Raw genomic sequence first — 13,239 nt, forward strand, 5'->3', positions numbered from 1 at the left:
CAGCATTTTATGTCACCCAGACAGGCAGTGGTACTGAGCGCCCAATCGTGTCTTTTCCATTTACTTCCCTGGTGTGCATCACACCTGTCTATTTGTCGCGAGGGCACGAGCCATGGCCGTTGGATCGGTCTCAAAAGTGAGCGGCTCCGAATCATTCCCACGCGGACAGCGGTGTACATTCCAGCTGGCCGCACGGTACCGGCCCAGAGACGCCGCCGGTGTAATTAAGACGCCGTGATCGATGGTCGCCATTAGACGTGGCGCAGAGCGGCTGTCTGCGGCGGCCGCCGCCGCCGCGGACGGCCGCGCGAGCGGCTCGCGCCATTGTCAGGTCGGAGAAAAATGACCGCCAACGAACAGCATGGGCGGTCCCCGCCGCGGGGCTCGATTCGTAAGCATTCCGGCTGTTGGGTAACTATGTGAATCTTCGCTCAATATCGCATTGTTCCAGTGGAGGGCGTGCGGGCTGACATCTGGAGGACGCGGTGGGCCCTCAGATTGGCCAGTTTCAGTCACCGAGATGATGTATATTCTTGTCCCGCTCCGTGGTTTTGGGCGACGTTTACCGGTGGTGGGACGCTGTGGGTTCAATCATCTGTAGCAGCGTGGTGCTGCCCAAATCAGAACGGGTCATCCAGGTCATGGAGAGACCGTGCCGCAGCCTTGATTGCACGACAAACATCTCTCAGTGCGTTGTAACCTGCAATTTATGCTATCAACTACATCTAAATATCCAGCTTCGAAGTTATCAACGTCCACCCTCTGATCAATCCCGATGCATCGCACGAGTGCGCAATACGCAAGTGCGAGGCAAGTCCGGCGCGCTATTAATATGACGACCTCATAGTTTTATGTTCAAAGCTCTCCCTCCCTCTCTAGCGGTGTCTGGCACACACCTCGGCAACGCCGAACGGCGCAGAGCGAGGCGCAATCTCGTCCGAAGAACGAGGAAGAACGGCGAAAAACGAGGCGCAACGAAGACAAAACCTCGGCAGGCCACACCACTCCCGGTGGCGAGTCTCGTCTTACTCCTGCAGCCCGCACCAAGAGGGCGGGAACCCGACCCCTGGGTAGAGCTGCTACCGAGACAGAGCGCCGACTACCGGGGTCACCTCGCGCGTCTTCTCGTCGGGTGTCGTGTTTCAGACAAGCGCTTTTTGTGCAGAACGCGGTAAAGAAGCACCACGTCCTGGGTGATTGACATGTTTACGAAGTCGCAAATGAGTTGGTCACGCGGCCGAAGCCGCCCGCTTGTTTAACCAGGGGCCGATGTCATGACTAGCGGCTCTGATGCTCACTACTGAATCTCACCACGATCTGGACCACGAGTCAGGGTCCTGGCGGTCTGATCGTCGTCGGGTCTCCCTCTGAGTCGCAGCACCCTTTCCCGAACATCACATCACAGCCGGGGTCATAGCATCCCATCTGAGTCCCGTCATTACTACCGGGTGTTCGCATCCCACTGGAGCTTCCTTGCGAACGAATCACGCCGACACGGACGACTCTTCCCACGACTGGGCCATGTCATCACAGGCGAGCTGCTCATCACCCAAGAATCGTGATGCTCATCGGGCGCTTGATGTTATGAGATCCGCTGAACATCATCGCGTAATGATGACATAACAAGTATTCAGTCACCTATGGTGGCCTGCCCAGACGCTCAACCGCTGCACCCCTCGGTCACGCCTGTGCCCTGTCGGAGCCGAGGGCAGCCGCGGGCGGCGGCCGGGCCGGTGCTCACCGTCGGCCAGGGATGAGCCGCTCCGTCACTGACAGGTGGCGGCTGGCCGGCGAGGGGACGGGCCTGGTCCCTGCCGCCCCGCGCCGCCCCTCGCCGCTGGGTCAGGGTCAGCCGTCTGCACCCGCCGCCAGCTGTCTCCTATCGCTGTCCGGCACCGGCACCCGGTGCAGGCCGAGGACAGGCGCACGCAGGCGCGCGCAGCCTGTCCTCGGCCTGTGCTGCGCGGGCGCGGCGCGATCTCCACTCTGAATGGCGCCCGTGGTGCCCACCCACCTGGCGCCGGTGGTGCGTGGGAGAACGGCTCCGGCGGGCATCGCATATTGCAGACCACGATCTGCTGTGGTGGATCGTAGTGTGACGCCCGTTAACGACGCAGAGCTCTGGCCATGCGCCAGCATTCCGTGCAGACTGTGACCTGACCACAGCGCTGGATACACGATGCTTATTCCAGGTGGTTCCTAACTAGCTTTTACAGTTAGGCAAAAACCTCGCTTTGCGCTGCCGCGTGCCCGCATTCCACGGCTGCTTCCACATCAGCGCGCTGACGACACAAATTTGCCGGCAGCTTTACCGACATTCCATCTCAGAAACCGGAGACTTCGTCAATAAAAACCCAAAATCCATTACAAGCCCTCGGAGGACGACGTGCTGGGTGCGTAGGCCAGTTCTCTACAGCCAACGAAAACTCACCTGCGGTGATCAATGCACCAAGAACTCACCAAGCACAGCGAGCAGTTTGCGCCAAGCCTACAGAGACTAAACGCGCTCGGCGTCCGCGGCTGGCCAACTGTGCGCTGCTGCGGGCTGAGGAGCGGCTGCAGCGGGCCGGTGCTGGCGCTGGCGCTGGCCGGCCCCCGCCCACCCCGCGTGTGAGTGCGCGTGCCACCAGTGAAACCGACCGGCGCCCCTGATAGCATGCAGATATGGCGGCTGTTTTGTGTCTGCTGGGACGGTGCTTCCGACTCGGGCGGGGCACTCAGGTCAGAGAAACGGAAGGTGACCCGCGGACGGACGCTGGGAGCACGCGAGGGCTGAGCGGAGGCCGAACGCGACCGGCACCGCACAACACTGTGACGCGCTGAAAATGAGCTGTAGCTGGCAGCTCTAGCGCAGATCCATCGATGACACGGGTAACTGACCACAAAGTCTCGCGAACTTAGGTACAAATGCGTTCGTGGTTTTTATCTTAAAAACAGTTAACTCGATTCAGCGTTTTGCTGAGATAGGTTTGGGATCAAACTCATCGCTACATATTTGCATTTTGTTATATGAGGCGCAGCCAAGAATATATGCTACGTGCAAGTCATCTGTCATGGAATACGAGCCAGTTGCATAGTTTGGAACATTTACATAGAGTATGTGTGTGTGTAGACTTCGGTGACGACTGGCCGTAAATGGGATTCTTTCGTCGAAGCCTGATTTGATGGTCTTCCTAGCAGAGTTTAATTGGTAGGTATGCCATCAAATCGTGAGTTTAGGGTGCTTACCATTCAGCAATGCTATAAAATCGGAGACGTGTTGTGGGAAGCGTTCCATTATGGCAAACGATATTGACCTCTCCCATACCAGTCTGCGATAATCGCAGTAGACCAATACCTGCTGCTTTAAATGTAGATTTCTCGTGACACATTTTCAAGTCTCCAGTGGTGCTCCTCACCCTCCCATGCCGGGAATGGTAACGTTCCCAAGCGTTTAATTATTGATGACACTGCATTTGTATCCAGTGTCTGATAGTGCAACGTGGACATGAAAGGAAGATCCGCCCGGGATATCTTAACACAAAAACCGAGCCGATCCGTCCGTCCGTCCGACCCCTTGCCCCCTTCCCTGCATCTTCTTGGGACTGACTTTAAAGTCAACTTTATGGCACATTAAACCGCGTCTATTGTTAACCTCACCGTGGAAACGCATGCATTAAAATATTGACGTTTCACCCATTTTCTCCTTTCTTCAGTCACATATTAACTGACATAGAGGTAAAATTGAGCAGTTCCTGATGCACCTGCATGCGTGGTTCACCCGGTGGGATTCACAAATGATGCAGTAAGTACACGTGCGCTGTAGTACCGGCTACTGATCTTTATAACCTGATCTTCAGGGTTTGATTTGACATGCCCTGCTCTCAGGTAGATCAGCACAAGGCACTATGAGTCGGGCTGCATTTAAAACGGAGATGCGGTTGCGTTTCTTCGACAATTTTTACGCACCTTTCAGGGCTAGATGTCGTCATGGATGTCTCCCAGAATGGCAATACCATTTCAGATCAAATTTTTGTTCGTCGTCTTAGTATTATCTTAGCTTGTCAGTGTGCCTGTGGACCAAAACCGGCTGAAATCAAAGTGTTCCACCGTTTAATTCAAGGGGGACAACATGGGGTCACTCGAGCTTATTCCAGGATCTGTCATGATCCTGTCCTTGGATGGATTTGGCGATAAAAACGCCATGCACTTCAATTTTACGGACTGGATTTAATATGTTAATTACGTCGTTTCTTCTTTGCCACATTAATAGGCTTCGTTTGTCACTATCAACGCGCGCCAGGCATTTTTCTTTACGACGTCTTGGTCACACTAGCTAGTTTCACATCAAATTGAAAAGTGGAAGCGACGTAATGCTAACCCTGATTGACGCCTGGAAAAATCACGTAAATTAATGACGCTCTTTTTAAGATTTAATCCGAATCTTCTTGAATGGAGGGATTTCTGGGATCAGAGCTCACGCTAAGCAGTGCTTGCGTGAGCCCTGACCTTTACCATCCGATCACTGCAATCCCAGGCCAACGGAAACATTCGGTGACGAAAGTTAAGTTACAGCAATGCCCGTCACGGCCAGTCCTGCCCTCTGAGGCCACCTGACCTTGAACACTGCATCTGGCACCGGCCGCATGCTATACCTGTCGAAGGCACATAGCGGGCGCATGAAGCGACTCGAAACTCGCCCCGCGACGGGTGGGTGGATCGAAAGGAAGACGTTCTGACCTATTAAGCTACGAGACGGAAAAATATACTGTGATATCTTACACCTTATTATCGTCAGACACAGTAAGATGTAGCCCACAAATGGTCCAGAGCGTGTCATAGTTTTAATCACCACACAGATCTATGAGAACGGGGTCATAGTGAGAGGGGGGGGGGGGGCAAGGGGCGTTACGACTCACTCAACCTCAGCTGCTGAGGCTATATGGCGTCATTTGCCTCTCACTCCGGCAGGAGGGGTGGGCGCCACGGCAAATTAGATCTCTTACCTCTTGTTTCCTAGAAATTGGAGGTCCGCGTAACTACTACACTACCAGCACACTGAACGAGGTGACAGTACTGATACCGATTGGGAAACTAATGGTGTAGAGGTTAACCTGCGCTTCTGAGAAACCGGAGGTACTGGACTCGATCCCCCCCCCCCCCCCCCGCCTGCCATGGTGAGAGGCAAGCGACGCCATATAGCGCCATATAGACTATAGCCTTTGCAGCTGAGTGCGTCGTAAGGCCCAAATGATACCCATGAGGTCAAAGGTCAATGACATGTCGTGGCTGTAGCTTGAGACGTTCCATTCAGGCATGAAAGGTTCCAAACTTAGCTAGCCTAAACGTCATCACGATCTAGCGAGCGAAATCGGAGACTGGTCTGCATGAGCCCACGCCGCTTTGGGCCGTGTCGTATGGCAGCGTATGGATCAGTCAAAACGTGTGGTAAAAATATCAGACCAGACACACCTGATGGGAACCACGCGGGGCACGCGCCACTAGAGGTTACCTGAGTCTCCTCCCTCGCACTGCGGTGATGCCCCTAGCCCGGTTTAACTGTTTCAAGTCCAAACTTGGAGGTTGAAGTTGATCTGTCTGGTTTTCCATTCCTGCTCGCCTCGTTCTGAGGGGTAGCAATGAGTGCATCAAACGGGAAGCGGCGTGTGAACGCAAAATACAAGGACCCTCTTGGTGAGTTGTGAAGTCTTCTTTCAGTGGTCCGAGTTGGGTGATACTGAAACCATATCAAACTTTTTTGCTCCAAAAACTCTTCTTTTCCAATCCTTTTTGGTTTAGCGTGGTTTGACGATATTGTCTACACGTTGAGATGGATGATTCACAGGGTAAATAATACCAGCGCACTGGCATTGTTAATCCTCCTCATCAAGTGCAGGGACCGCCTGGCTGGTGATCGTTGTTGCAAGAATGCCACAACACGAATGCTACGCGTGCCTTTCGTTGGCGGTCCTGGTATTATAAAGACCTCACCCTCAGCTGTCGGGCTCACGGAATGACGATGTTTTCTTGAAACAATTTAATAGCGTCTCCCTGCACGATGCAGCCAGCCCCACTCTTTGGCCTTAATTGGAGATTTCTAGCCGTAAGACGCGGTCCAGTACATCACTGTTGTTGTGTAGCCGACCTTAAATCAAGCACGTAATGAGATAACTTTCTAGCGTTGATTATGAAGTATCGATCACAGCAAAACCCGATCTTGCCATGTCAGTGTTTGATACTGATAGCGCAGATCATTAGCCTCCTATCTAGCGTCAGATCTATGATCCATTAGGGCCGCACTGCATTACCACTGACGTCTTTAACGAGGGCGCCACCTCAGCAGCGGAGGAGAGCGAGCCGGCCGCGGTGCCGGACCGCTGCTGGTGGCGCGGCGCAGCCCCCCTCCTCCCGGCTCATTTCGCGAGCCGACTGCGAGGTCGGGGCGAACGCCTCACTACTAACGCCGAGTGGGAGGTACCCAAGGCCGGGGGGCTGCCTCCGCAACGGTAAACAATTAGCCGTCCCGCAGCGATCGGGTACAAGAGCGGCCCTCGCCGACGCCAAACCTCGACGGCTGGTGTCACGCTCCACGTCCGGAGGCTCGTTCGAACAGAGGGCAACTATCCAGACGTGTGTGAAGTCGCGTGCGTGTGGTGCTGAGCTGATGCATGTTACATGCTGAGCTGAGTCACACGCGGTGTGATGGCTGCGTGTTGGAGTTAAGGCTTGCCAGTGCTGTAGTGATACTGCCAATCGCTGAACATGGTCAGCGGGTGAGGCACATTGCTGAGCAGCAAAAAGAAGAAGAAAAATACAACTACAGGTCAAAATAAACAACTGCATGCTTTTAACAGTTGTTCACTTCAGCAAAAAACGAGCAGAGTGTCAGACAGTGCATCCCATTGTTGATACTGAAAACTGTAATGCAGCGCAATGGTGCCTCGGACTGTCTGAGCTGCGGCCGGCCACCATCGCGCATCTGTACGCTGCTGAGTGACGTCCTTCTCCAGGCGCCAGACGTCCTTCTCCAGGCGCCAGAGGTCCTTCTCCAGGCGCCAGACGTCCTTCTCCAGGTGCCAGACGTCCTTCTCCAGGTGCCAGACGTCCTTCTCCAGGCGCATCGTCCCCTACCCCTGCGCCAAGTCATGCTGCTAATACCAATGGGCTGGGCCTGCGCCGGCAAATGGCGCCGTATCGGCCCCAATCATGACTTGTCTGTTGCCGCTGGCCCTTGCCGCTACGAGTTCTCATGTTCGCTAATCTGCGGGAGCTGCCGTGAGCGAGCGTCATCCGCTGCTGAGGTTTGTGCTGACGCCGGTGCGCCAGGACGGGATCCGCTGCGATTTGTCCCATGTTCGCTAATCTGCGGGAGCTGCCGTGAGCGAGTGTGATCCGCTGCTGAGGTTTGTGCTGCCGCCGGTGCGCCAGGACGTGATCCGCTGCTGAAGTATGACATGCTTGTCAGGCTTATGATGACCAGCCCGATGAGCTCATCTGTCCTACTGACGGTGGGTAGAACCACTTCTGATTAGATCAGCCGCAGGCGATTGCGCGTTTCGAAGCTTGATTTCATGTGGGTCATATTTTGCTGGTCTGGATGCCTTTTTCGGTGATCTACTCAAAGAGCAAGAAAATGCACTTCCGACGCGGTCTGATATGCCTTTTCATCGAGAAGAAAAGCCACAGCTCAGCTCATCGTGAACAGGATGGAGCTTCTTAAAGCGAAAGTTATTGCAGGTCGTCTTCAGTTTCAAAAATACGCGACGTCAGACGGGAGCTGGCCCATCCATATCCATCAACGGCACTCGGTTTATCTCATGCGGGACTGATGGATCATCAGCTCTTTTCAAACCTGTCTATAGTCGGACCAATATCTTAATGCGCAGTGGAACGCAGACTTTCCAACGTTCTGAGCGGCGTGCGTGTGTGCCTGTAGCAGTATTCGCATTTCAAGGAGCATATATCATACATACCGGGCATGCAGCCCCGCAGTGCGCCGCTTCATGTGGTCGCCATTCCGAGAATATGCTTGAACTAGACCCAGCTTATGTAATGCAATGATCTGTCATCTAGGGTAATGCACAGTATATGCATATTTGGAACGGGTCGTTCTGTGCGAAGAAAACCTTGCATACACAATTAGTGTATGCATAGCATATGCATGCCAGGATGTACAAGCAAAGTAGAGATGGACATGCAGACCTATGGACCCAGCACAGCACCGTGCTGTTGTGTCATGCGGTGCCGATGTCGTTTAGGAGCTGTGATGCTGTGATTATAGACAGCATCCAGTCACCTCCCCTCCTTACACAAGGCTGCCCCCGTCACGTGCGACAGAGACCCAGGACGGATCGTGCCCTGTGCTGGCTCTGGCAGTGGCTGACTTCGCCGGCGTCGCGGGCTGACAGCAGACGCTCACACACAAGCGGCACTGGCCTGCTCGGAGTACAGGACCGGACCCCAACCTGCTCGGAGTACGGGATCGGACCCTGACCTGCTCGGAGTACAGGACCGAACCCTGACCTTCTCGGAGTACTGGACCGGTTACTGACCTGCTCTGAGTACAGGACCGGACCCTGACCAGCTCGGAGTACAGGACCAGACCCTGACCTGCTCGGAGTACAGGACCGGACCCTGACCTGCTCGGAGTACAGTGACCTGCTCAGAGTGCAGGATCGGTCCCCGGACCGCTCGGAGTACTGGACCGGTCCCTGACCTGCTTGGAGTACAGGACCGGACCCTGACCTGCTCGGAGTACAGGACCAGACCCCAACCTGCTCGGAGTACAGGACCGGACCCCAACCTGCGCTGAGCACGGGATCGGACCCTGACCTGCTCAGATTACAGAACCGGACCCTGACCTGCTCAGAGTACATAACCAGACCCTGATCTGCTCAGGGTGCAGGACCGAACCCTGACCTGCTCGGAGTATCGGGCCGGACCCTGACCCGTTCAGAGTACCGGACCGGACCCTGGCCTGCTCAGAGTACAGGACCGGCCACTGACCCGCTCAGAGTACGAGATCGGACCCTGACCTGCTCAGGGTGCAGGACCGAACCCTGCCGACTCGCTACCGGGGGCGACGCCGCGGCGTCGCCCCAGTCCCTGGCGCGACAGGACGACCGGTGGCCGCGACCACGCAAGGGCGAGGGTCACCACCGCCCAGGCGGCCGGGGCGACGGCCGCCACAGCCGCCGCCAGACACGCCGAGACAAATGGTAGAAACCGGAGACGCGCAGAGACAATCGGAAGTACTACGATCCGGCGCACCAGATCCGCATCGCTCCCACGTAGCGCTGCAGATTTACGGCGCGCTGTCCGCTGCGCCGACACCGGCTCCCGCCGCCGGGAGCGCAGGGCGGCCAGCCACCCGGGTCACATCCGGTTGTGCAACGCGTGCTCCAGCCGAGGCGAGGGCCGATGTGTGGCCCTATCAGCCCATCGCTGCCACCTGTCTGCCCCGCTCAGAGGCCGAACCCGAGGGTGATGTGCCGCCCCGACTCCGGCGGCGGTCTCAGCGGGGGTGGGTGGTTACCCGCGCAAGTGGACTGGTCTGAGGCCGAACGCGAGCGGCGCCATCCGGTCGTCACCGATCACTGCCAGCGGTCGTCGGACGGCGATCGCTCAGCGGATCCGCCCGCGGCCGAGGGAGAGAGGGACGGTGGTCCGGGCAGTGGAGCCCCCCCCTCCCCCTCCCGCTCACCGCTCACCTCCGGGCTCCAGGCGTGCTAGGTCGGCGCAGAAGGCTCGGGTGGGTCAGGCGGGGAGGGGAAGAGCCGAGAAGGCGGGATGAGCGCACGATCGGCGACAGTGTTGGGCCGACTTGGCACCGATCTGATCCACCTGGGCCGGCTTGGCGCCGATCTGACCCACCTAGGCCGGCTTAGCACCGATCTGACCCACCTGGGCCGGCTTGGCGCCGATCTGACCCACCTGGGCCGGCTTGGCACCGATCTGACCCACCTGGGCCGGCTTGGCGCCGATCTGACCCACCTGGGCCGGCTTGGCGCCGATCTGACCCACCTGGGCCGGCTTGGCACCGATCTGACCCACCTGGGCCGGCTTGGCACCGATCTGACCCACCTGGGCCGGCTTGGCGCCGATCTGACCCACCTGGGCCGGCTTGGCGCCGATCTGACCCACCTGGGCCGGCTTGGCGCCGATCTGATCCACTCGGAGGGCAGAGCACATCATGGGGCGACCGTTCCTCGGGCTGTGCACGCCAGTCTGCTGGCTTAAATGCTGTATTTGTCCGACGGCGCGTTTATTGACAGGTAACGTATTGACAACCTGCACAAACAACGACGTGCATTCTGCAATGCATTCAGCGCCTCCAAAGACTGCAATTCTGATAGTGACATGGGGTCAGCCCCCTGTGGCAGCTAAAATAAGATTGTTTCGAGCTCAATCCCACAGCAGATGCAGTTGGACATTCGTGGGAGAGAGCAGGCTTAATTGTGGGTATGCAGTAGTTGGAAGTACGATAGTTTCCAGAACAATCAGTGCTGTAGTGCTGTGGGATGAACCTATGTGCGATCACACACCACGATGTCCCTTTGCCGGCGCAGTCAGCATCGAAAACTGGGCTCACACTGCTGTCCATATGTGGAAGGGCTCGATCGGGAGGTGGGGAAGCTGGCTGGTTACGTCAAAATAGCTGCTATATCTGGACTTATGCAGACTAATTTCACAACCTGCCTGCGTGGATGAGATCAGAAAGGGAAGGGTGGTGTTGAATGGAAGACGTTGCATGTCCGGAAACACATACCCACTTTCAACAAAATGAAAAATAAATTAATTTCTCCAACCAGCATTTTTCTGCGAACCGAGTATAAGCCCAGCGCGTCGTTCAATGTAGGCGTGGTGCCTTCTAACTCATTTGCCGATTTCCTCCCGGCCATTTTGTGAAACGTCTTGTAGGTTGACATTGCAAACCGAACGAGCACCTAAAAATGGTTATACGGCGCTCCCTCCGGTCTTATCCCGCATTTCAATCACTTCCGCAAACTCTGCCTTCCACAGCACATGCGTCAGAATCAGCAAGCTCCGAAATAGACCGGATCGGTGGCCGCATGTCATGTCATGTCATGTCATGTCATGTCATGTTTCGCCGCTCCGCCAGGGCCGGCGGTGGACGGGTCCGCAGCTCGCCCGCCTCACGGACTGGCGCAGCTCTGGGCGTCGCCCCGCGCTCAGACCTGATCGGCGTATTTCAATCAGAGGCTGCGCGGCGCACTCGAGCCCGACGTGGCCGGGTTTACTGCCAGCTGGACGCCCCAGCGGCCGGCTTTTACGAGCGTCCCGCGCTAACGGCCCGAGCCGCTGGGCGGGGCGCCCTCCGATGACGCCAGATAGACTGCAGAGACACGAGCGGCAGCTGATATTGTCTCGCCATTATCCGGCCGCTGCGCCAAATGCGTCGCGCTCTTAGTGCGGCGTTCCGTTAGTCAAATGTGGCGCGCATCGCGCCGCGTTTGGGAAGCGACGATCGGGTCGCGGCTGCCAATTAGAGCCAGCGAGCGGGTGCATTCAGAAGTGCGTCTTCAATGGGCGGTCGTGACTCTCAGCCGCTCATGTCGAGTCTGATTGGAGACGCCGCCGCTCAATGAGCGGTTTCTAGCACGCTGGCACTCGGGCGCCACCGTCTGCGCCCGATTCTGCAGAGACCGCGGCGCCCTCTGCGGTCGCGCCGTGCTCTCCGAGGCCCGGAGACCGGCCCGGCCCCGGACACCCTCCTCGGTCGGCCGCCGAGCCCGCCGGCTGACGGCACGCGGGCGTCCTAAGCCCACTTCACGGCGTTGCAGGGCGGTCAGCGGCCGGCTCGGGCGGCGGCCGCGGCCGGCAGGGGGTGGCGGCACCGCCCGCCCGGCCCGGCCGCTGCCCGGGCGGCGATTTATGCGGCGCAGGCCGGCGCGCGCCGACCCATATGGGCAGCTGCTCCCGCAGACCGAGGGAGAGGGCTGCAGATGGGCCGGCCGCGGCGGCGCCGCCGGTTATGGAGCGCCGAGGCTCTCATGCACCAACCGCTTGCGTGCTATGTGTCAAATCAGTTCTAAAGGTTTCTCTCTGACTAAAGGTGAACGTCAGAAAAATTGCGGTGCAGTGTTGGATACCCAATACATATCTAACGGTGGCACATACTTGCGCATGCTGAGTGAAAAGGCTAGTGCCTGATCCGTCAACTATTCCATGGTAATGAAGTGTTTGGTTTGTGAAACAGTACGGATAACTTAGCAATACTTTTTCCTATTTTAGGACCATGCGTGCACACTGCGCATGAACAAAAGTTGTAGCAAATGGGACATCGCTGCTACCGTCGGTCGCCATGCCATTTTTCCATTTCATGGCGCAGACACGCACCATGAACATGCATGGCAAATATCATTTATCTACTACATTGCCTGCACTAATCGTGTCACGTGCGTTGGCTTTCATCAATTCCAACGATCATAAAGTAAAACAGAATGGCTCATTCAAATCCAGTCGGAGATTTGTCCGTTTTGTACCACGTATGATTCGATGTCACTTCGTTACTATTTTTCGCGCAAGCACTCGCCAGCGACGGCGGGTGAAGATGGAAGTACTCGGTCATCGCGCACAATGAAACATGCTAAAATGAAACATTCGCTCCCAGAGGGCGCCAAGTTTATGATGTGAGATCACTAAAGAAGCGAAGTATACAATTCTTGGCACTGTTTGGTCTCGTGTTCCAATTTTCTAATTCGCTTTCTTTATGACAGGTCACATGATGTAACGAATACTAAACGGATTTATCTCTACCGCTCTCTCATGTTAAGCAGTGGAATTTCCTTTGTCTCTGCAACATCAAGTGAACAACCAGTGCGCATCCTTTTAAACGGCATCGATTCAAACACTCACTGTTTTTAAGGCTGCTTCATGATGGGAAAGGTTGCTAACAGTGTGTTTTGACCGACAACATGAGGTTAACACCTACATCTAGGATACCCCTGTGGCTATCAAATGGACTTGACTTCCCGAAGCCCTTCATTTCCCAGTTTTGATCTCCCTTATAAGCGCATTACCATCCAATATTGAGCTACTGTCAGAGTATCCCAACTTGACTGAACTCTTTGGCGGAAAAAAGACCAACTCAATATCCATGAGCAAGCATTCACCTTAACTCCAATGGCACAGAGACGTTACTGTCTCAGACGTGCCTATCATATGATGCGATTCAGCCTCACATAATAGCCACCGCATTCGTTTCGTCCGGAAGATTCGCATCCTTCCAGACGCCCT

The sequence above is a fragment of the Pollicipes pollicipes genome, unplaced genomic scaffold, assembly GCF_011947565.3.
Source record: "Pollicipes pollicipes isolate AB1234 unplaced genomic scaffold, Ppol_2.1 Scaffold_4881;HRSCAF=5763_pilon_pilon_pilon, whole genome shotgun sequence".
In the NCBI taxonomy this organism is placed as follows: Eukaryota; Metazoa; Arthropoda; class Thecostraca; order Pollicipedomorpha; family Pollicipedidae; genus Pollicipes; species Pollicipes pollicipes.